Raw genomic sequence first — 23,832 nt, 5'->3', positions numbered from 1 at the left:
ATCTTAAATTAAAAGTCATACAATTTTGTTACTACTATTTCACTATACTTTACTTTTAAATAATAATTTAAGTTAGGAACATGGTACGACACAATGATAATATGAATATCTATAGTTGAGAGAAGCCAAAGTTGTAAAACAAAACATCTCCAGCAGATGTGGGTAGTGGCCTGGGATGTTAAAAACCAAACTACCTCTTATGCTTGATACTCAGGGAGCAGCTTTATGTTAAACCAGTCAGCATTTCATACAAAGGTATAAACTTGTATGAGCAGAAATGTACGTATGAATTTATACATTTACAGATGGGAAAGTTGTAGAAAGGTAGTAGCTTAATTCAAAGTTAGTAGCTTGGGATATATAAATATATTCTATTGTGTTAAAATACAAACCGTCACCTACTCTTAACGCAGATAGTACAACATTACCAAGAACCAGATATCTATGTAAAGTATAGTTATTTGTGCAACTAGTGAGAAAAGTGAGCAATTGACTCACTCGAGAGAAATCCTTACTCACGAGCCGTAGGCGAGTGAGGAATGGTTTCTCGAGTGAGGCAATTGTATTTTGAACTCGAGTTGCACATTATACTTTTCCTACAGTTACCATAAAACAAATAAATTTGTGAAGAAACATAACCCATTTTTACACAGAAGTGAACTTTTAATATAACATTTAATGTGAAGTGACAAATACAACAGTACAACAGCTGACCAGCTGATTTACAGCCAGTGCTGCCAACGTACTCGTATTTCGCGCGCATACGACCTTGTCTGCATGTTACGCGCTCACTATTTCGTGCCTTCACGTTGCAAATCTGGAGTGAGACAAAGTAATTAGAGTGAGACAATGTTAACATTGTCTCACTGATGAGCGAATTGGCCACTTTGCTTTCTCAAATCAGTGAGAGAACATGTACATTGTTAGGTAACTGTAGGAAAAATAATGTGTAACAGCGTACAGTGAATTTTGTTGTACTGTTCTAGATCTATTGTACTATGGTAAAGTTGTATTGCTGTACTGTCGTACTTACGATGAATAAGTTTTGGCCACCGAAAGATAGTTGATGTTATAGTTATTTGTGCAACTAGTCAGCAAAGTGATCGATTGCCTCACCTGAGAGAAATCCTTACTCACGAGCCGTAAGCGAGTGAGGAATGGTTTCTCGAGTAAGGCGATTGCATTTTGCTCTCGAGTTGCACATTATATTTTTCCTACAGTTACCATAAAACAAATAAATTGGTAAAGAAACGTGCCTTCACGTTGCATATTTGGAGTGAGACAAAGTAATTAGGGTGAGACATTTTCTCACTGATGAGCGAATTGGCCACTTTGTTTTCTCAAATCAGTGAGAGAGCACGTACATTGTTAGGTAACTGTGGGAAAAATCTATTGTCCAAGTGTTATCACGGTTCATGTGGTGACAAGTGAAGTTTGTTTATGATACTTATGGAAGTTCAACTTGAAACCTGATAAAGAAAACAATAACTTGTAACTTTTTGAGCAGTAAACGAATTTCATTTGTTAAGTAGTTAACTCAGTGAATCTTATATATTTTAAGAAACTTTTGCAAAACTTATGACAGCTAGCCTGGTCCGAATTACACGAGGGTTGTACTAAAAGAAAGGTTATTAGTCCTATTTACTTGTTTTATTTGTATTTTGAGAATATTTATGTTAATTGTGTGAAATTGAAAATTCAACTTTTTTATGCAGATTTAACATGGGGCTAATTTCATATATCAATAGACAAGCATATTTAAACGCATATTTTCTCAGCTCCTGTGCATCGCAGGGAAACTTTATTCTTTAATATACTTTATACTTTTACTTTATAAATTAAAATAAACTCAAAATTATCACAAGAAATCGATTTAAAATTAAAAAAAATATTAACATGGGGCTTATGGGTTGCCATGCTGGTGACGAAATAACAACAAAATATAAACAGATTATCAAAACAAATGGAAGAAATTCCAATCACACGTTTTATTTACAGCGTTGGGTGAAAATAGATAAGTTTGCAAAATAGATACTTCTTGTCGAGTTTTCAAACACAGGTCGAGCTCTAGTATAAATATAAAAATACATCACTGGCATTACGTGGCTAAATGGTTAAAACATAATCAGCAATTGATCATTTGTGTAACAAAGATCTTTGAAACGTATTAACAGTTGCAACTAGTTTAAATATATAGTATACTATAGTATAGTATACCACACACAATGAGGAGCAGTAGATAAACATAAAAAATATGTAGACCTTTATGTAGACTTTTCCATATGATCTTATCTAATCTGCTATTATACAAAGGCTAGGCTGCACAATGTGTAAGGCCATTGAAGCGGAACAGCCTCGTTGTTCCGTAAACGGCCCATTTTACTAACCTTAACATTCTGTGATTAGCTTAATACTACTTGCAACAAGTAACTAGTTAAAAAAAAGAACTAAAATTCAAATTTAGCTGTTTAACAAACATTTGCAGCATGATTTTTTTACAAATACAAAGCGGTACACAATGGTACGCTGGCAGAACGGTACGGTTTGAGCTTGACGACGATGGTCTCTTAGCATCATTGAAACGGGCCTGTAAGTTCTGTCCTGTGAAAAATATTTAGGTTTATTTTTATTACTATCAAAACAAAGGATCAGACTAAAGATTTTATTTCCAAGATATATATAAAAACCAACTATTAAATTTACAGGTGAAATGGTTATCTTTACTGAAAATGCAATAATTAAATAATGGTAGTATTAATCATAAAACTAACTTTTAAGTAGTACAAGAGATTTCGAGAATCTTAAGAATAGTCATTATTAAGAATATTTTTAAATTATAATTTACATTTCAAAATAGTTATAGCCATAGGATGTTGTGAAACAATTTTACGATAATCAAAATTGCAAATCAAGCTTTCAAAGTTAACAGTAGACGATAATTAAGGAGTAAAAAACAAAGCCGAATTTACTTTGTCAAATCAAGCAGATATTTTAATTATCAATAATTAAATTAGTATGTTTAACTGTGTTTGTATCAAAGTTTTTTGTTTGGTCACTTTTATGCGATATTAGTGACTAGGGTAGTCAGTGTCATTCATAATAATTACTTTTTGTTGTTGTCTTCCTTTTTCAGGTAAAGATTTTTTATGCATCATAAATACATTTATGGGGCTTTTTTGGCATCTCCTGGGGTATTTTCTTCACTAACACTTCAAATTTTCTATTGTCAACTATCTATCTCCACAAAATATTAATACTTACTATGTAGGGTTAAAACCATTTTAATTTATCGCTGTTTGTTAATGACGAGTATATGTCCATAAAAGATTTAAAGCCTAATAATATAGGATGCAGATTAGTCATTTATTCAGGACGCTTATATAAATAATTTTTAAATCGATTTTGCATGAATAGTATTTTTGTTCAAAGTAGTTATAATGAAAGCAAACACTGAGAGTGAACTCGAGTTCGATTGTTTACGAGATATTTTTTGTGAAATGTTATTTCGACTTAAAAAGTTGAACGTTAAGAGTGATGTCACTGCTACACTGGATTAGCAAGCTTTAGACAACCCGGAATTAACTTCTTTTTAAAATCATATTTTTACTCAATTGTACTGTACAAATGTAATAAATTTTTGTGGTAAAAGTGATAAAACATTATTTTTTATTTTCTATTTTTGTACAAACCCATAACCAAAGAATGTGTTTAAAATACAATTGTAACATTAAACATGTTTTGGCCAAATCATTTTTTTACACATTAAAAAAAAGGAAATCATAATAAATTCAAACCATTAGATGGTAAATAAATGTAAGGCCAAGTTAGCAAGCAACAAAAACTACAACTGAGGAAACTCGTGCTTTGCCATTTTTATATAAAGGTAATGATGGTGTCTGATTGAGGTTTTCTCACAAACTATTCCTGTAATACTTGTGCTCCAGTATTTTGTGCTGAGTTCCACCACACTGTTAGTAAATTGTCTGGGTCTTAAACATCATAATATTCATGTTTACTCCGAATTCAAACCTCATATAGTAAACAATAACACTAATATATTTATTTTAACCAAGCCACCTCTTCTCCTTATGATTTATTTTAGTTATCATCCTTGCAAATATTGTCAAGACCATTAGGTATACATATTTAAGGGGCACATAGACTCAAATGTGTTTACCAAAACAATATGTTATTTTATATTTACAGTTCCCATATAACAACACTTTAAAAAAGTATTGCAGCTGAGTTGAGTTCGTGCTTGATCGACAGCGGACTCACCAATATTCAAAAGGGTTCGTTTCTAGTGTTTTTTTCTAATTTTGGAAAAGTTGACTCTTAAACTATTTTGATACATTATCGGATTTGCGTGAGCCCTACTTCTGCGAAAGTGATATAAGGTTTCCTACATTTAGCACAAAATTTTAAAATGATATACCCCTTACATCAGTCAACCTGAAGACTAAGCATATTTTCATTTTCTTATTGGATTTTACCATTTATAGTTAATAAATTCGATATGTCAGAATATATGCGATATCTCCTATTTGAAAATATTAGGTTAAAAGAGTACTCTTCTCTTTATCACAAGATACACGACTTGTATCTCCAACCTGCAAGTAACATCCTCTCACTTACTCTTGTCGATTGGTTTCTCAGTCTACGTGATTTATTTTTGCCTTTTCTGTGCTTAGTATGGTCAAATACAATCATTCTTTGGGCTTAATAATATCTGGTCGTATTACAAGGGGCGGGTTTGTGTGTAAAGTGTTTTATACAAATATGTGCTTGCATATGTGTGCACAATCTATTTTGTAATGATTATGTAGTGTAAATAAAGAAAACATATCCGTTATGTCAAAGTTGTAGTCGCTTAGTTATAGAAAATCTGCATAAAGTGGAAAAAAATACCCGGGACTGTCAAATATTTCTAAAAGTAATACAGATAGAGCTTTAAAACGTGGTACACAGTTACTGGGCAGTAAAATAATTTTAACACATGATTCAGTATTTTCCAAAGTTTATATTACAATGAAAATCATACTATGGATGCACCTGATAACATAATTCTAAAAATATTATCAAGTTATCCTAATATTTAGTTATTGAGTAAGTTTTTAGCAGACATGATATTGAAACGATATATGAATTCTTTTATAACATTTTACTAAACTCTTAAACTCGTAAAAATTTCAATCCGCTAATATACTCACCAATAAGTGATACGATAATATGAAAAAAATCATATACTGCCCGGGATTTAACCCATAACCACACGGGATTTTACTAAACTAATATGAGTAATAAAATTGTAAACAGGAACACTATGAAATAAATATTGAAAGGTTACATTTCACTACCAAAAAATTACACAGTATACACACTGTATTGTAATTATACAGTACAAGTAACAAAGCGTTGACTAAAAACTTTCATTATTTTAATTTTGATTAATTTTGACAAAATCCAATTTTATAAATATGTTTATATCCTACTAAGATTCTATTAATTTGTATAATTATTTTTTTAGTTATTCGTCAAATTCGAAATAGGAGTTTTTTACATAAGGCCCAGTTATTTTGAATGTACGATGTACAATTTCTTTTTTGCTGGCAACTTAATTTTTTCTCCAACTTATAAACATTACATTGGATTTAACCTGTTATTTCTAGAGGAGCGTATACTTGGTCAAAAATTTTTAACGTAGACTAAGACCGTGTGACACTTAGCTATCGATTTCGAGTAAGAAATTTGCTAATAGTTTTTCAGGTCATGAAAATAAGTATTTTTAAATTATGAATGGATATATTTTCCGTACAACTTATGAAAATGTTTGTTAATATTTTCAAACATCATATAAAGCAATGGCGATTTTATTGACGTTATGACACGACTTAACAACAAAGTTAGAACGAATATCATATATTTAGGTTTTAAGTGGTTTAAAGTCCGAAGTTCAACATAGTGCATTGAGAATTACATTTCCTCAATAAGCCAAGATACTTTTTTCTAAGTATATACAGGGTGTCCATAAAAAACGTTTCAGGACTTTGGGAAATTAATCCTCATATTAAAAGGAAGGAAAATTTGTATGTGAAGGTATGTCCGAAAATGCATATTTACCCAGTTATCCGCCAATTTGTTTTTTATACCAAAATATTTTTATTTGTAAAGTTTTTCATTCGATGATTATTAAATTTGGTAACCATGTTAACATACATAAGACCTATTAGAGAAAAAATAATAAAGTTGTTCCGATTGTCAATTTTGAAATGGCGGCCGTTTGAATTGTTATAACTTAAATAACTCAAAAACGGCTAATTTTATGAAAGGTGTCAAGAATACCTTCATTTAGAATTTTTAATTACCTATTGATATATATTCAATCTAGTGTCAATTAATAATATTCTATTTTCCTATATTTTAATACCAGCTGACTGGTTAATTATTTATTGTTTTCTGTTGTGAGTCAGTTGTACAATTTAATGTTTTGTTTTCAGTGTTTGTACATTTTACAATGTTCAAATATATTTCTCAAATGTTTAAAGTTTGTTTAATTTAGACACAATATTGGCGACGAGGATGAGTGAAATACTTAAGCTTAAAAAGGTATTAACTGCAGTCAAAATTCAAATTAGGAAAGCTTACAATGCAATTGTACAAAATAAAACAGTTAAAGAAGACATGAGTAGTGATGAAGTCACAGTGCGGTTGTCTTCATTAAGGACACATTGGAACAGATTCGAAAATGCTCAATCTGAACTCGAATCTTTAGTTGATGAAGAAGATATTGAGCAATTAGCAACTAGCAGGAGTGAAATTGAAGAGCTGTACATTACAACCGAAGTGGTGTTAAGAAACAAACTGCAATCCCCAACCACAGTTACGAATCAGTCTTCAGTAGGTCTACACCCTTCTGTTACATCAAATATTGCTTTTGCTCCGTTCGATGAAGGAGAATCATTTACAAACTTCGTTAAAAGATTTGAAAACTTTATTTCCTTGAAGGAAATTTCTGATGATAAAACCAAACTTTGCACATTACTTGCAGTGCTTCCACCAAAACTACATGAACAGCTTCAAGACCTTGTTTCTCCAGATGATCCATACAAGATGAATTACAAAAATGTGGTAACAGTGTTGAAGGATTATTTGGAACCGTTACCTAGTGTTATATCTCTTCAACACAAATTTTTGTGCCATGTTCAGCAAGACGAATCAACGATGGATTTTTCAATGGAACTGAAGAGACTAGCAAAGGATTGTCGTTTTCAATGTGAATGTGGGAAATCGGTATCAGACATGTTACTAAGAATGCAGTTTGTTAGAGGACTTAAAGATAATGATGTAAGAGGGCAGTTACTACAGAAAGAAACAAGTACTTTCAAAGATTCAGTGCAAGCTGCAATTTCCTTCGAATCCTCAAGACTTGAGAGCAGCATTATATCAAATCCTACAACAGCTGCTGTTCTTAAGCTAACAGGAAGTACTGAAAGGAAGATGCCGGAACAACAACAATATGCAAGCAAAGGCCCAACCAAGAAGACCGAAAGATATCATACAGTTCGCTCTACATTTGACCAGCTACGTGGACGGTGCTATCGATGCGGGGATAAATTCCATAAAGCTGACAGTTGCAGGTATAAGGACGAATTCTGCAATTCTTGTAATAAGGTTGGTCACTTAGCAAGGGTCTGCATGGCAAAGAACAAAGCTAGACATATCAACCAGATCGAGGACAGTGAAAATGTAAATGATATTGACCACGCAACGTACGACACATATAAGATACAAATGAATGGTTCTGACAAGTTCATGGTTGAAGTTACACTAGAAGGAAAGCCAATTCAAATGGAATTGGACACAGGAGCAGCTTTATCGTCGATATCATACAAGGATTATAAGCAACTAAATTTGAGTAAAAAGCTATTTCAAACTCATGTACAACTAAGAACTTACACGGGCGAACTCATCAAACCAAAGGGGGTAGTGTATGTCGAGTTTAACTTCAAAGACAAAGCATACTTTGGTAAGCTTTATGTTATTGGACAAAATTTTGAACCTATTTTCGGAAGAGAGTGGCTTAGGGAGATTAACTTAAAAATTGGGGATATCCGAACTATTCAAGAAAACTCGTGTGATCTTTCTAAACTCCTTACAGAATTCTCTGATGTTTTCAAAAAGGAAATTGGTTGTATTCCAAATGAGAAGGTTCATTTATCCCTTCAAGAAGGTTGCAAGCCCATTTTCATCAAACCCAGACAAGTTCCATACTCACTTAAAGGAAAAGTAGAGGACGAACTCAATCGACTAGAGAATGCCGGTATAATCACTAAGGTGAACAATGCTCAGTGGGGAACGCCAATTGTCCCAGTGGTTAAACCCAATGGATCTGTAAGAATATGTGCAGACTATAAAACTACACTGAATAAAGTGATACAAGACGACAAACATCCAATACCTAGGATAGAGGACATTTTCGCGGAAATGAATGGAGGCAAGCTATTTTGTACCTTGGACATAAGCAATGCTTACCTGCACATGCAAATGGACGAGGAAAGTTCAAATATGCAAACTATAAGTACTGAAAAAGGTCTTTACAAAGTCAACAGAATGATGTTTGGGGTTAAGGTAGCACCATCAGTATGGCAAAGGTTCATGGACAGAATACTACAAGGAATTAGCGGTGTTAAATGCTTCTTTGACGACATTATCATACAAGGATCAAATTATGAAGAAACTGTGCAAAGATTGAAGCTAGTCCTAGATAAAATGAGGGAACATGACCTTAGATTGAATTTTGAAAAGTGTAAATTCTTTCAGAAAAGGATTGCTTACTTAGGTCATACAATTGATGAAAATGGACTTCAAAAAGGGTCTGAAAAGGTAAAAGCTATTGTTGAAGCAAAGCGACCTCGTGATGTCAACCAATTACGTTCTTTTATAGGTTTGGCAAACTACTACAATAAGTTTATACCTAAACTGGCAGAGAAACTAAACCCATTGAACAAACTCTTACAGAAGGGCAAGAAATTCGAATGGACCGATGAATGTGAAAGAAGTTTTGAATCTGTTAAAATGGACATTGCCAAAGACAAAACTCTAATCCACTACAATCCATCATTACCTTTGATACTGTCAACAGATGCATCACCAACTGGCTTAGGAGCTGTAATTTCACACAGGCTAAATGATGGAACAGAAAAGCCAATTGCCTTTGCATCTAGATCACTGAGTAAAAGTGAGAATCAAAACAGTCAAATTGACAAAGAAGCGACTGCCATTTATTGGGGTGTGAAAAAGTTCTTTCCATACTGCTATGGTAGGAAATTCATTCTTGTCACAGACCACAAACCTCTTGTATCTATTTTTCATCCTTCAAAATCCCTACCTGCAATGTCAGCCACACGTTTGTTAAATTACGCTCTTTTCCTTGCTGGTTTTGACTATAAAATAGAATACAGAAAAACTTCAGACCACTCCAATGCAGATTTTCTTTCAAGATTCCCAGTAGAAAAGTTAGAAGAAGGTGAAGATCTCTATTCAAAATTTCAGATGAATCAAATATCTATGCTACCACTTACCAAAGAGACAATTGCAGAACATACGAAGAAGGATACTTTTTTATCTAAAGTCAAGATAGCCCTTGAAAATGGAGATGATCTTGAGACAATGGGATTAAACAACAACGAGTACACATTACACAAAGGATGTGTTTTTCGAGGTATAAGGGTTGTGATACCTTCATCTCTTCAGAAAGAAGTACTCAAAGAACTACACGTGGGCCACCTTGGGATGACAAAAATGAAAGCAATGGCAAGAAGCTATTTGTACTGGAAGAATGTCGACAGAGACATTGAATAGTTGGTCAGAAACTGTAAGATATGTTCCCAGAAGAGAAATGAACCTCCAAAAGACAGGAATCACCCATGGGAAGAACCATCTGGACCATGGGAGAGAATACACTTAGATTTCCTTGGGCCCATGAATGGAAGTTACTTCCTAGTCATCATTGATGCCCATACTAAATGGCTAGAAATATTACATACAAAATCTACTACAGCAGAATGGTGTATCAAAAAGCTACAACATCTATTTACAACGTTTGGTCTTCCAGTGACAGTTGTTACAGACAACGGGACACAATTCACCAGCACGGCTTTTCAAAACTATTTGAAAGAAAATGGAATTTGTCACAGAACATGCGCACCATTTCACCCTTCTAGCAATGGACAAGCAGAAAGATTCGTACAAACCGTGAAGAAGGGGCTAAATTCAATGGTGGGGGAGAGAGGTGACATACAAACAAAGATTGATGCATTAGTCACACAGCTGAGGAAGGCACCAAGCTCTACAACTGGAATGTCTGCATACAAGATGATGTTTGGCAGAGACATCAGAACTAAACTAAACGTCATGTCAGATAAAACAGAATGGTTTAGAGTTGAACAAAGGAAGATGGGAAGACAGTTCAGTGTGGGACAAAAGGTGCAAGCAAGGAACTATGCATCCAAAGAAAAGTGGAGATTAGGAGAGATCATCAGTCGAGTGGGCAATGTCATGTACAGAATAAAAATGGACAATGGATTGATATGGACCAGACACACTGACCAGATCCTCTCTCAGAATTAAGAGGGGAGAGTTGATATATATTCAATCTAGTGTCAATTAATAATATTCTATTTTCCTATATTTTAATACCAGCTGACTGGTTAATTATTTATTGTTTTCTGTTGTGAGTCAGTTGTACAATTTAATGTTTTGTTTTCAGTGTTTGTACATTTTACAATGTTCAAATATATTTCTCAAATGTTTAAAGTTTGTTTAATTTAGACACAATACCTATCAAACGATACCAATATCAAAAAGATCAATTAAAATATAATTGAAATATTATGTTTTTTGTGCTATAATAAGGCAAATTTAATTAAGGTACTCTTAATTTTGCCTTATTTTAAAACAAAAAACGTAATATTTCAACTATCTTTAAAATATCAAAATTTAGCATCTACCTTTTCAAAATAATGTGGCATTTATTTCTTACCCAAAACTATGTGACCACATTTCTGTAACAGGCAGAGTCAAAATTTACACCAAATGATTCAATGGTGTCTACTATTCATTTGGACAGGACAAATATACAATGTTATTGATTCAGCGAATTATTTAACGTTTTAAATCATTTTATAATCATTTTTTTTTTATTATTCTGGTGACAAAGTTGCACATAAAAGTTTCAGTGTAGCAGGATAAGAGATGGTTTGTGTTTTTAACGCCAGAGTATATAAACATCCCAGGCCACTACCCGCATCTGGCGAAGCTATTGTATGTTACAACGCTATCTACTTTCTTTACAATATATTTTATCCTCAAGATTAAAAATAAGTTTAAATAAAATATTTTTGACATGATATAAGTTACCCTTTATTGTATTAGGAGCGATAACGATGATCAATAATTGCATCATTCCATACAGACGATGTTTCTGGTATTTTGGTAAAAATTGTAAAAAAGGCTTTTGAAACTTTTAACGTTAAGTATATAGTAATTATACTACTTAAAACGAAACGTCAATGCAAAAACATTACATCTCAGGCATTTTCCATTTAACTCTATAGCACTTTTTTAGGTTTGAAATAGTTTAATTGGGATTAGAGATTAACGTAGTATGCAAAGTATGTACATTCATTATCTTCTCAGGGTATGAAAAGAGTGACAGAGACAGTAACAAATTTACAAAATTTAGCATCTACCTGTTCCCAATCTATCGCTGTATGTAGTAGTAAGTTAGAACCAACAACATTATAAAGAAAATCTAGAAGATTCAACAAACCTCCTTAACTAAACTAGCATTCATCTAAGGTTGTGTTTTGAACCAAATATTCAAGAAAGAGAACTTATTATTTTATTGAGTTGGTCTAAAATAATACAATAACAAACATATTAGAACACCTGAAAATAACGTGATCACATATTTAATCTTATTGGATTTCATATTGCCGTATAAAGTTCAGTTCTTGGAACTGCCATTATAGTTAACAATACCAAGCTTGCCTAGACATCTGTCCGCAAAACAACCTTGATAAAACTTTGTTGACAGTTCTAACGGGTGCCTGGCTAAGTTTGTAAGCTTCATAACCTACTGTATTTGGTTTCAACCTATTTAGAGTTCTAAAGAATTTATACGGTACCAAAAACGACATTTGAGGTGGTATATTTAAAGTAATGTGCATGTTCTCTAAACCAAAGAATCAAAATAGTTATTATCTGATTAGGTTATTTAGGGCAAGCTTACTTAATAGATCGGTTCATGCCAAACAGGGAATTAAAAGTCTACAACAAGTCTTTAAAGTAACGTGTATTTGTAATACAGTATAGTTTGGTTGCTATAGGTTGGTTATATCTAGATTAAATTACGTATTTAATGCCAAAGAAGTTAACACAGGTATATAAACGTTTTATAAGAGCGTATTTTATACCTTACCAATAGTGTCAAGAGACATTATATTGAACGATAACATGGAGCATATAGGTGCAATGATAAAATTTGATCGGAGTTTAAAAAGAACCTAAAATACATATTGTATTCTTATAATATATTTAGCAATGGCATTACTGCGATTAATTACAGAATTACATTAATTGTTTACGCTTGTATTATGTTATTTTAGAAATATTCTGATCGATTGAGTCTAGTAATATCCTGTTTTATAGTTATTAAACCTCAGAAAAAAAAATTATATTGCAAATCAACAATATCTATTGTATCTTTGTACAAAGTTTATCTAACATTTATTTTACATACTTATATATATTATACATCAATACGTATGTAACAGTATGTATCTTTGTATAAGAAATATAAACTAACTAGAGATATTTCACTTTAAATTTTATTTTTTTATTTCAAATATCTTATAATTTTAATAATTTGTAGTGTGGTATCATTTTAATTTTAATAGTGAGTAGGTGGTATCATAAAACCTTATTCTAGATTCAATTGTGTCTAAGTTTTCGACGCCACATTTCAAACATGTCTTAACTACTACCTAAGTCGCTCAATCCTACAGTTGTTCCTGGAAGTGGATTTTAAGGGAATTCTAACAATATGACACTTTGAGACTCTAGATTCTGGTTGAAGCTAGTTAAGCTCGTTATCCTACTACATGAAACAATTTTAATTCAAATAATTCAAATAAACTAAAAAGTTTAGGTTTGGTTTAAAAGACAAAATCTATTTTATGAAAAGAGAAGCTTAGGCTACTTTCGCTTAAAATTCGATTTTTAATAAACGTTTAACGCCTAAATTGGCATCCGACTTGTTGGTGCAATTTTCTTCATATCCATTATTATACGTGTTCCTGAGATATTTCCTTAGTCATCCTAGCACGAACCTCGGTGCATATACGTATAAAATAAATATTTACAAAACTACTATTATTTTTCATAGTTTTAAACTCGTTAAATTGTGCTGTAATTAGGCCGTATAGTTCGTATCGTTAGCTAACAAAGGCTGCCCCATATTTTGAGATCGTCAACACGAAAAGGCTATTGTAAAGGAATGGCCCCATTGAGCGAAGGATGTCCGTTTATCCACCACATAAAATGTCCTGACTCCTCCTTTCTGTACTGTGATCACGAAAACATTTCAGATTACTTGTAAACTACTGATAACTTTACCTAAGAATTTATTTACTTTTCTTGTTATTCATAATTTCTCGTCAGATTTTGAGTGAAGGTCGAAAAGACACTATTTGCCCGTGTCATTAACTACATGCCTCGTCTACTGCACCATTATTTAAGGAGACAAGTCGAAAAACTATAATAATTTATAAGTAACCTCTCAATACCACTACGTTGTTTTAATTTCTAATGTAAAAAAAGCTGTTAGTAAGTTATTCAATTCGTCTTCGTCTATTATGATTGTGTAACTGTAAATACCACCGAATTTATTAGTTTTCAATGAATATAGCCTACTATATGTTGAACAAACTATAAATATATTGAACTATTAATAATTATAATAATTAATCTTTACTTATCTCTTTAAAACTTCATATATTTTTGCTAACGCTAATTTCATGTGTAACACTGGCTAAAAGCTTGCTTTGTGTTTGTCACTGAATAACAAACACACAAAGTTCACAAAGTCCAATCTGAAGCTCATAAACATAAGTAACAAGTTAACAGCAAGACTCTACTCCCTCCATAATACTTTGTGAGCTTTACTCCCTACTACAGTCATGTTTCCCTCCATATAAGTACCACATGTTAACGTTGGTGTGTATCTGGTGTTCAAGATAAAGATTGTTTCTCCTACTTCTACATCTTACACAACCATATTCATGTTCTACCTATTCCACCTAGATATAAACTATTCCGTCATAAGATGAAAATCTATTTAGTTACCCTTTTTTTAACTATAATTTGTTTATTGAAGAAAATGTTCGAATCATCACTGTGTGTTCACCACTATAGAATATTTTAACACTTTAATTTTCGTTAAAGATTTAAATCTTACATGACAGTCTGGAGGCTTCTATAAGATAAATAAAGCAAATACAGCTGAGGTTGGAAACATTAAATTAATAATAAGTTTGAGATACTTTAAGTAATTATAAAATAAACCTACAAAATTAACAGTGTATTCGGGTAAAAAATGTATTACCAAATAAACTAAATATTAACGATACTGGAGATAAAAATGTATACACCCTTGTAATTCAATGGTTGAAAAAGCATATCAGCTGAGCTAAGCTTAGTCACTTTGAAAGAAACTCAAAGTTCAACTGAAGATACTTTCTTTACAGAAAGGCAATAACGATTCTTTATTGAGATATTCTCACAATCTGTTCTTTAATTTCTTATCCGTCTTTCTTGTACTAAGTCCCGCCACACAGTAAATGTTCGGGGTCTTAAACATTTGCAGTTTTCATATTCATTTAGTAAGTGAAACTAATAATAGTACTTATATAAAGTAATATTTGTCAATTATTTTTGCAGTCATCTAAGTTTTCCAGCTATCATGCTTAGTTGTTAACTTGTAAATGGTCTATCCGTTACAGTGGAACATACATTTCAGCGTATTTTTTGCAAATTTCCCATTACCTTAGTTCTCATTTACTGGAAATTGAAAGCATTGAAGCTGCATTTAGTTGATAGGCTTGATCGAGAGTGGAATCAAAGGATTTAAGTCCACTTTCATAACTTAAGTGAGGCTTGCCCTTAAACCATGTTGATGCATCACTGGATTTGCTTGAGCCCTGCTTTCGGTAAGGGATAGTTTCTCTCCTAAAATTTGCCGAACATTCAATGTAAATTAGAAATAGTATTATACAAAACTATCATTCAAAGTTATTCAAGTACCAAAATCAACATTTTTACAAAATCTGTACTCATTAAATAAATTTTTTAATATGAGTTTACATTTATATATTTTAAACTCTATTTTGATTAGTATATATTTTAATCTATCTAATTGTTATCTAATTTAAACAGTATAAAATATATAACTATTTTTGTTTCAAACAAATAAGTGACAACAAAAATTTTAAATTACTACTCAAACCTTAGGTATACACTTTCTTGATATAACATCGGTTTCCATAAACAATGTTACTATTTTAATAATCTTGTGTTGGAAGTTTTATTTTTACAAAAGTTGTATTTTTAAATCTAAATGTGTAATAAATATCAGCCTAACTAAATAATTGGATTTAAAAAAGAATAACAAATTAGGCACATCTTCTTTCTAGATAAAGATTTATTTTTGTATTTTTTTAGGTTATAAAAATGTGCATGGCTATTTGAAACGACTTTCCCACTTAGAAAGAGTTCCTTTACAAGTCACTTTAGGGTATTATTCAATTCCTTTCTGACAATTCAATTTCAGGAGGCGCCGGAGATCCTTACTTCCGGTTTCAAAAAGGAATGTTGGGCGTGCGACTTAATATCTTTATTAATTTCCATATCGGTACTGTATTGGACATTTAAGGAACTCTAAGTATTTAAAATCATGGCGAATCTAGTAATACTTTGACAATATAGTTTTGGGGCTAGGATTTTGTGATATTTGTTATTTTGCATTATTCTATTAATCTTGAAATATCAAATCCACTATAAGTGTTACATCACACGATAAAATAGTAGAGCTAATTGTTACAGCTTATTTGATAGTATTTGTACCGGACAAAAACTAGAACTATGGACCAGGGATGACATTTTCACACCTTACAGTATATTTAAAAGGAAATAAGGAAATATACTTGACTTTCCTATAAGGATTTATTTGACCTTTTAGCGAAAGTGTTGTTGCAGTAAGCAACGGTTTTGATGGTAATTTAATGTTTATTTAATTTATCTTCTCTTTAACAATCGTTTGTTAATTTCCATAAATCTAATGTTTGAAGTTAAATAAGTTTTAACTAAAGGATTCAATTAATCTGTTGATTATTTGAAACAGAATCAGATGCTTAGGTTAAACATGGACAAATGAAGGAACAGCGAGCAAGATGAATGATAACTGATCACGGCAGGAGGGTGTGGTGTAACTATAGACGTGAATATATTATGATACTGTACTGTTTTTTGATGAGATTATTGACACTAATTGTACTAGTCGTTTCATTTTGCTTTTTTATCTCTTTAATTTCTTTAAATATTACTTTTCCACGAAATAGTATTCAAGGGTACGTACCTGTCGAAAATTCACTTAATTTACGTTTTATTATTATTTTGTAAAGCCAGATACGATTACGTAAATTATTATTGCTTTGCTCAACGGTGAGTTTTATTGATAATACATATAGCAAAATAATGTACAAGAGAACATTCTAAGCCAAACCACCAATTAACAAGCATGTATGGTCGGGCAATAGAACCAATTTAAAGGCAGATCGTTTACAAAAGGAAATATCACGTATGTACAGTGTACACATGCAGGTGTCAGTAAACCTCGCAACATATTGTTCTGCAGAGTAGAGTGTTGTTGTAAAGTGTTACTTATGTTTATGAGCTTCACACTCAACTCTATGTCTTTATTGTTCTGTGTACCAAGACAAAGGCCGAGGCTTTTATCGTCATTACTGTTTTAAATACAGTTAATGGAAAATAATTGAAAAGGGATCCAGGTAAAAAGTAATCAAGGTTTTTTTTATACTTTATCAAAACTATTTCGATATTTCAATAGAGACTATGACTTTATAAAAGATTATAAAAGATGGCAAAGGTTCTCAGCTTTCATCAAACATGGTTATTTTTCAGGAGGTAAACTATCATTGCTTACAATAAATTTGTTTAACTTTCAGTAAATTAAAAGAGGGCTTCAAAATAAAAATGTATTTTTCACTCTCCACTGGAGTGATATAGTTTCAAATTAAAATTCTGTGAAGTCAGGATGAGATATTTTTGGTGTTTTAACGCCAGGGAATATAAACATACCGTTCCGCTAACGGCATCTAGGAAAACTATTTGATGTAAAACACTGCACATACTCCTAATATCGTATATTTTATTAATATTTATTTCATTTCACCATGATAACTTGTTGATGTAATTGCATTTCATAATTATAATTATATAGTAAAAAAAATTAAATAAAAAGTACATTCCTGATCAAGATGATCGGCCTGCTGTTAATTATTTTGCACGGCCATAAGATCATAAATTATTTCTCTCCTTTTATTTTTCTATGCGCGACTTGACCGAGGTTTTGAGACTTTTGGTGATATGTATGGTTGGAACTGGCTCGGTTGTAGACGAAGAGGTGAAATTTGTTTCCTGGCAATCGATTGTAGCTTCTCTCCCTTTCGATTATGTAAATTCGCTTCGGAGGTCTTCTGCGTTTCATTCTTCACCTTGTAAATTAACCTTGAAAACATTTAACTGTAATATGTATGTAAACCAAACTGAATATAACTATACTTTAAAACATTTAAGTCCAAACCAACCAATACAGTTATTTTTTTACACGTAAATCAAAATGATAGTAAAAATAATATTCTACACCTCTTTTTTGTTAACATCAGGTACAAAAAGGTATTGACGATAACATGGGCTCTTTCAAGGGCTTTAGGACGGAGACTGGATTTTCTTCAGCTTTGTTACCAACTCCAATTAATTTCTCGTGGCCAAATACTTAATAAAAAAAAGAAAAATCCTCGGACAGAAAAAAGTTTGCCTGTACCCACTACATTGAACTTTCACGTGTTGAAGTTGTTTCCATCTTACCAGTTTATAAAATAGTGTAAGGAAAGTTTAAAAAACGTGTGTACATTATCTTGCATACTTTAATGTGATCATTATTTAGTACTGGTCAATTCATAAGAATAAGATTTTTTTTTATTCATTCATTTGCGAAATTAGTTTTAATGTGATTATTATTAATTGTGAAGACTTCTTATGTATATACTAATATTTATGCACAACTGACATCATTTTGCATTCACCTTGTACTGGGGTTTTTAATTGAGGAATTCCGATTAATATTTAACTTAATGTCCTAAAATAATTGTTAACCTACATATTATAAGTAGATAGGTTGCTTTTATACATTTTTAAATAATAGATCATCAATTTAACCACTAAATTATGCAAACTGTATGATACTAACATTTCATAATGATAAAAATTATGTAGTTGAAAGGTAACCTATGATCAACCTGTATAGTACGATCAACAGCAAAACTGATAACTTTGAATTTGAATCAAATTGAATCTAAGAATTTACTTATACACTTTATTTACTTTACATAATATCATATGCTAAACATAACGGTATTCATAATATCTATAATTATCTGAGTTCAAAGTGGCGTTCTCATTAAATGAGAATGCCAGAACTTTAGCGTTGAAGCAGTTAATTAAGATTTTATCACATTTAAAGTTAAGCCTTGAGCAATTTAACCACTTTTAGCTACGAAGTTTAACGCTGCAATACAGCAGTATACTCATCACTGAACAGCTACGTTTTGTTGGTATTAATAAACTGTAACATTATGTATCACTATTAAGATATTTTACATTCAATATTCTCCCTCGATGGCTCTGCTTTAAATTTCTTTAAAATCAATCTTCGTTATCACAGTGTTAATAAATAAGTTACTATTCGAGAGGTTAAATACTCTGTTCCTACCATAATATTAGGTCATCTGAATGGCGGTCTGGTTTCGACATCCTTAAGGTGGCACTGTTAAACATTAGACTTGATGTCGCTCCTAGGAGGTTGGCACAAACGTTGGTAACAAGGTTCTCTTAAATATTAATTGTTATGTAATCTGGAAGGCAACAAAATAAAGTTAATTAATAAGTACATTTAGATTTGTTACATTGCATGACCTGACAAAACTTTGAATAACCAATTCATTGAAAAAAATATACATTTTGCAAAACGTTTAAGTGTAAGTTGAAAATTAAGTCCAAAATAAAAAAATAAAACTTGACGGAATAGTTTCTTTAATAATGTTGAATTTATAGTTTAGGCATACCAACTACGTTTAATAGAACTTGTACAACTTTGTTGGGAAGACAATCCTATACTCTAATACGAGCAATGTTTGCTTGTATGTATGCTTGCTTGCTTGCTTGCTTGCTTGCTTGCAGAAAGATCTCGAAAACGGCTCCGACGATTTTCTTCAAATCTTGTAAATAGTTTATTTTTGGCCTAAAAACAAGTTTCATGCAGTTAGAACTGCCAACAAAAATCTAATTACGTAGAAAAACGAAACTGAAAGTCACATTTTTTTTACATTAGTCTTATGGGTTGCTAAGTAACCATGTTGGTTGAATTAAATAACAAGGGAAAGGTAAACAAAAGACTTGAAGTTGTAGCACGTGTTCATAATAAACCAACTACCCACAGTATACTAGCAAATTACAAATACAGTACAAAAGGAAAAACATCACTTGTTAATATTGAGCAAAGATTATACTTAAGATTACTCGAGACATTGTAGTCAAGGGTAGCAGTGCGAAGTCTAGGATCTGTTTATGACGAATACATTAAGGTATCTGCAATCCTAAAATGCTATGGGAAGGGAAGGAAACAGGTCCGTGACGTAGGAAGTAGTGAAGGAAGTAGTAAAGGCAATCATAAAATGCTATGGGAATAGAGGGAAACAGGTCCGTGACGTAGGAAGTGATGAAGGAAGTAGTAAATGCGAGCAGTCCGGAGTGTGGGGACTGTTTATGACGATAAGATTAGGGTATCTGCAATCCTAAAATGCTATGGGAAGGGAGGGAAACAGGTCCGTGACGTAGGAAGTGGTGAAGGAAGTAGTCAAGGCGAGCTCTCCGGAGTGTGGGAACTGTTTATGACGATTAGATAAGGGTATGGGCTATCCTAAAATGCTATGGGAAGGGAGGGAAACAGGTCCGCGACGTAGGAAGTGGTGACGGAAGTAGTCAAGGCGAGTTGTCCGGAGTGTGGGAACTGTTTATGACGATTAGATTAAGATCACTTGTTAATATTGAGCAAAGATTATACTTAAGATTACTCGAGACATTGTAGTCAAGGGTAGCAGTGCGAAGTCTAGGATCTGTTTATGACGAATACATTAAGGTATCTGCAATCCTAAAATGCTATGGGAAGGGAAGGAAACAGGTCCGTGACGTAGGAAGTAGTGAAGGAAGTAGTAAAGGCAATCATAAAATGCTATGGGAAGGGAAGGAAACAGGTCCGTGACGTAGGAAGTAGTGAAGGAAGTAGTAAAGGCAATCATAAAATGCTATGGGAATAAAGGGAAACAGGTCCGTGACGTAGGAAGTGATGAAGGAAGTAGTAAATGCGAGCAGTCCGGAGTGTGGGGACTGTTTATGACGATAAGATTAGGGTATCTGCAATCCTAAAATGCTATGGGAAGGGAGGGAAACAGGTCCGTGACGTAGGAAGTGGTGAAGGAAGTAGTCAAGGCGAGCTGTCCGGAGTGTGGGAACTGTTTATGACGATTAGATAAGGGTATGGGCTATCCTAAAATGCTATGGGAAGGGAGGGAAACAGGTCCGCGACGTAGGAAGTGGTGACGGAAGTAGTCACAAGGCGAGTTGTCCGGAGTGTGGGAACTGTTTATGACGATTAGATTAAGGTATCTGCAATCTTTAAATGCAATGGGAAGGGAGGGAAACAGGTCCGCGACGTAGGATGTGGTGAAGGAAGTAGTCAAGGCGAGCTGTCCAGAGTGTGGGAACTGTTTATGACGATTAGATTAATGTATCTGCAATCTTTAAATGCAATGGGAAGGGAGGGAAACATGTTTGCGACGTAAGAAGTGGTGAAGGAAGTAGTAAAGGCGATTAGTATGGAGTGTGGGAACTGTTTGTGACGATTAGATTAACGTATCTGCAATTCTGAAATGCTATGGGAAGGGAGAAAAACAGGTCCGCTACGTTGGAAGTGGTGAAGGAAGTAGTCAAGGCGAGCTGTCCGGAGTGTGGAAACTGTTAATAACGATTAGATTAAGGTATCTACAATCTTAAAGTGCTATGGGAATGGAGGGAAACAGGTCCATGACGTAGGAAATGGTGTAGGACGTTGTAAAGGCGAGCCGCGTGGAGTTTGGGAACAGATTTATGTATCTCCGATACTAAGACTGCTTTCAGAGTGAACTAATGATTTTCTCCGAGCAAAGCTCGGTCCCCAGGTACTTATATTAAATTGCGCGACAACACCAGAAGGCAATACATTCATCTCTAACTCTGGTTCCGATAAATGTTCCTTGATATTACAAGTCCGGAAGCTGGAATATATTACTACTAAACCTTCTATCTGTTTTAAAGTTCTAGAAGGAAATTCATAGTAAAAATTTTATTTCGTGCATTCTTTGAAATTTGCGACTCTTTGTATTATAGTTTGTTGTATAAGAAATTTTTAAATAATAAAAAGATTTTGATGCCTGTTTTGGTATTAGTTGTTTACATTTTATCGAATCCATTAAGACCTCAGTATGATAATAGAATAGCCTATTATAGTATAGGTGGGGAGCGAGCTGGTATAGTGGTTAGAGCGCAGTACTTTGGTTCCTGAAATCTCGGGTTCAAATCCCGTCAAATCACCAATGAATGTTATCAGAAGTGATAATGCCGCAACCCGTAGGTCTAGCTTGAAGTAATGTGAAAAAACAATTCTGGGCAGGTGCGAGCGTCCTAGGACAAAAGATTATAGTTCACGACCCCAGAATTTTCTGAATTTGATACAGAAATATGTATGGTAATGCGCCGGCTAACCTTAACTGATTAATGGGTGTATTTGGATTACAAACTCAATGCTTGCATAAAATAATTTCATAACTCCAAAATAAGTGGTGTTATGCAGGATGTCATCGAACACAAGATGAAATTAAATTAAAATACACGAAGTAGATATAGTATATAGTAGTATATACATATACTACTATATAGTACTATCATATATAGTACTATTACTATATAGTAGTATATAGTATAGATATAGTAGCCTATTAGATATCTTCTAAGTCCAGAACCCAAGATTCTGTGTTTCATGCCTATTCGTTTACTAAAACGTGTACTTTTACATTCTTCTCTGCACTAATTTGTTTTGTGTTGAATTATTACAATGACCATATAAATATAAGATCCCTCTCTGCAAAGGTAATGTAAACATTGTCAGTTAAAGTGTAACACTAAGTGATGTTTCAGTTTCATCATAACTTACAACTCCACCACACTGAAGAATGGTAACATTTTGTCAAACTAACAGTTAATGGTTGAATAGAACAGACAATAATTTGAGAATGTAATACACATCTTTCATGCAAAAACATGTAGTTAAGTTTCAAAGTATTTTTGCCATATTTTAAATATCTAATGAGCGCATTTAAAACTTATGTAGTATAGTGGTTTAAACATAATGCTAAGAGATTGTGTTTATTTTTTTAGACGTATTATAATTTATTCCATTCTTCAGTATAGCAAACTTTGTCCAAATTAAGACCTTACAGTAAGTTACGGAGGCTACAAATTTAGCCAAGCACCTATTAGAACTGTCAACAAAGTTTGATCAATATTGTTTTGCGAACAGATGTCTGAACAGTTGAGCTTGATATTGTAAACTACAATGACAGTTCCTAGAACTGTAATACTAATTAATTTTATATAGAAAAGTATAAATAATTGATTTAAACTAGAGGTCATCCAGAGGTCGAAAACCGGATTATATAAATGAAAACTATGGGCTTCTTTTAGATACTTATTTAAGTAAAATGCTGAATTAAGTCACAGGTCAAAAGTTTGTATTTTATGTAGGCTTTACATACGATTTATTTGTATACAAACAGTTTTTATTTTACCAGAAATGAAATATGGTTGTTTTCACTTATATTTGTTAGTTTGTATTGGAAAAACATTTGAAATCCGATGATTACATAAAAACCTCAAGTCTGTTAGGAATGTTTTGGTGCGTCAAAGTTAAATTCCTGACTTGTCAAGTGTATTTAAAGAGATAAATAATGTGAAACTCAACTATAAGTTACACTTTGTAGCCAATACTAAAGTAGTTTGAATTATTACGGTATTAAAAAAAAAACTCCAGTTGAAATATTATCCAAAGATCTATTCATATTGTACTTAAGTTATATGAACTTAGTTATATGTTCATATATGTTCAAATAATATATTATTATATTAGTCATGCACTAAGTTATATGAAGATAAAATTGTGAAAAACAATTGTGACAAGGATGGTATACATACAACATACATCTAGAGTCACCCTTTTGATTGATATGATCATTAGCGTGGAAAACGGTTTTACCTGGATTTGTGAAAAGGTAAGTAGCAAAATGACACAAAAATAGCAGGAAACATGTATGATGAATAACCTAG

The sequence above is a fragment of the Macrosteles quadrilineatus genome, unplaced genomic scaffold (assembly GCF_028750875.1).
Source record: "Macrosteles quadrilineatus isolate MER2022 unplaced genomic scaffold, UCM_ALF_1.0 Scaffold_9__3_contigs__length_116548681, whole genome shotgun sequence".
NCBI classification, from domain to species: Eukaryota; Metazoa; Arthropoda; class Insecta; order Hemiptera; family Cicadellidae; genus Macrosteles; species Macrosteles quadrilineatus.
Note: the sequence above shows the minus strand (reverse complement) of the source record.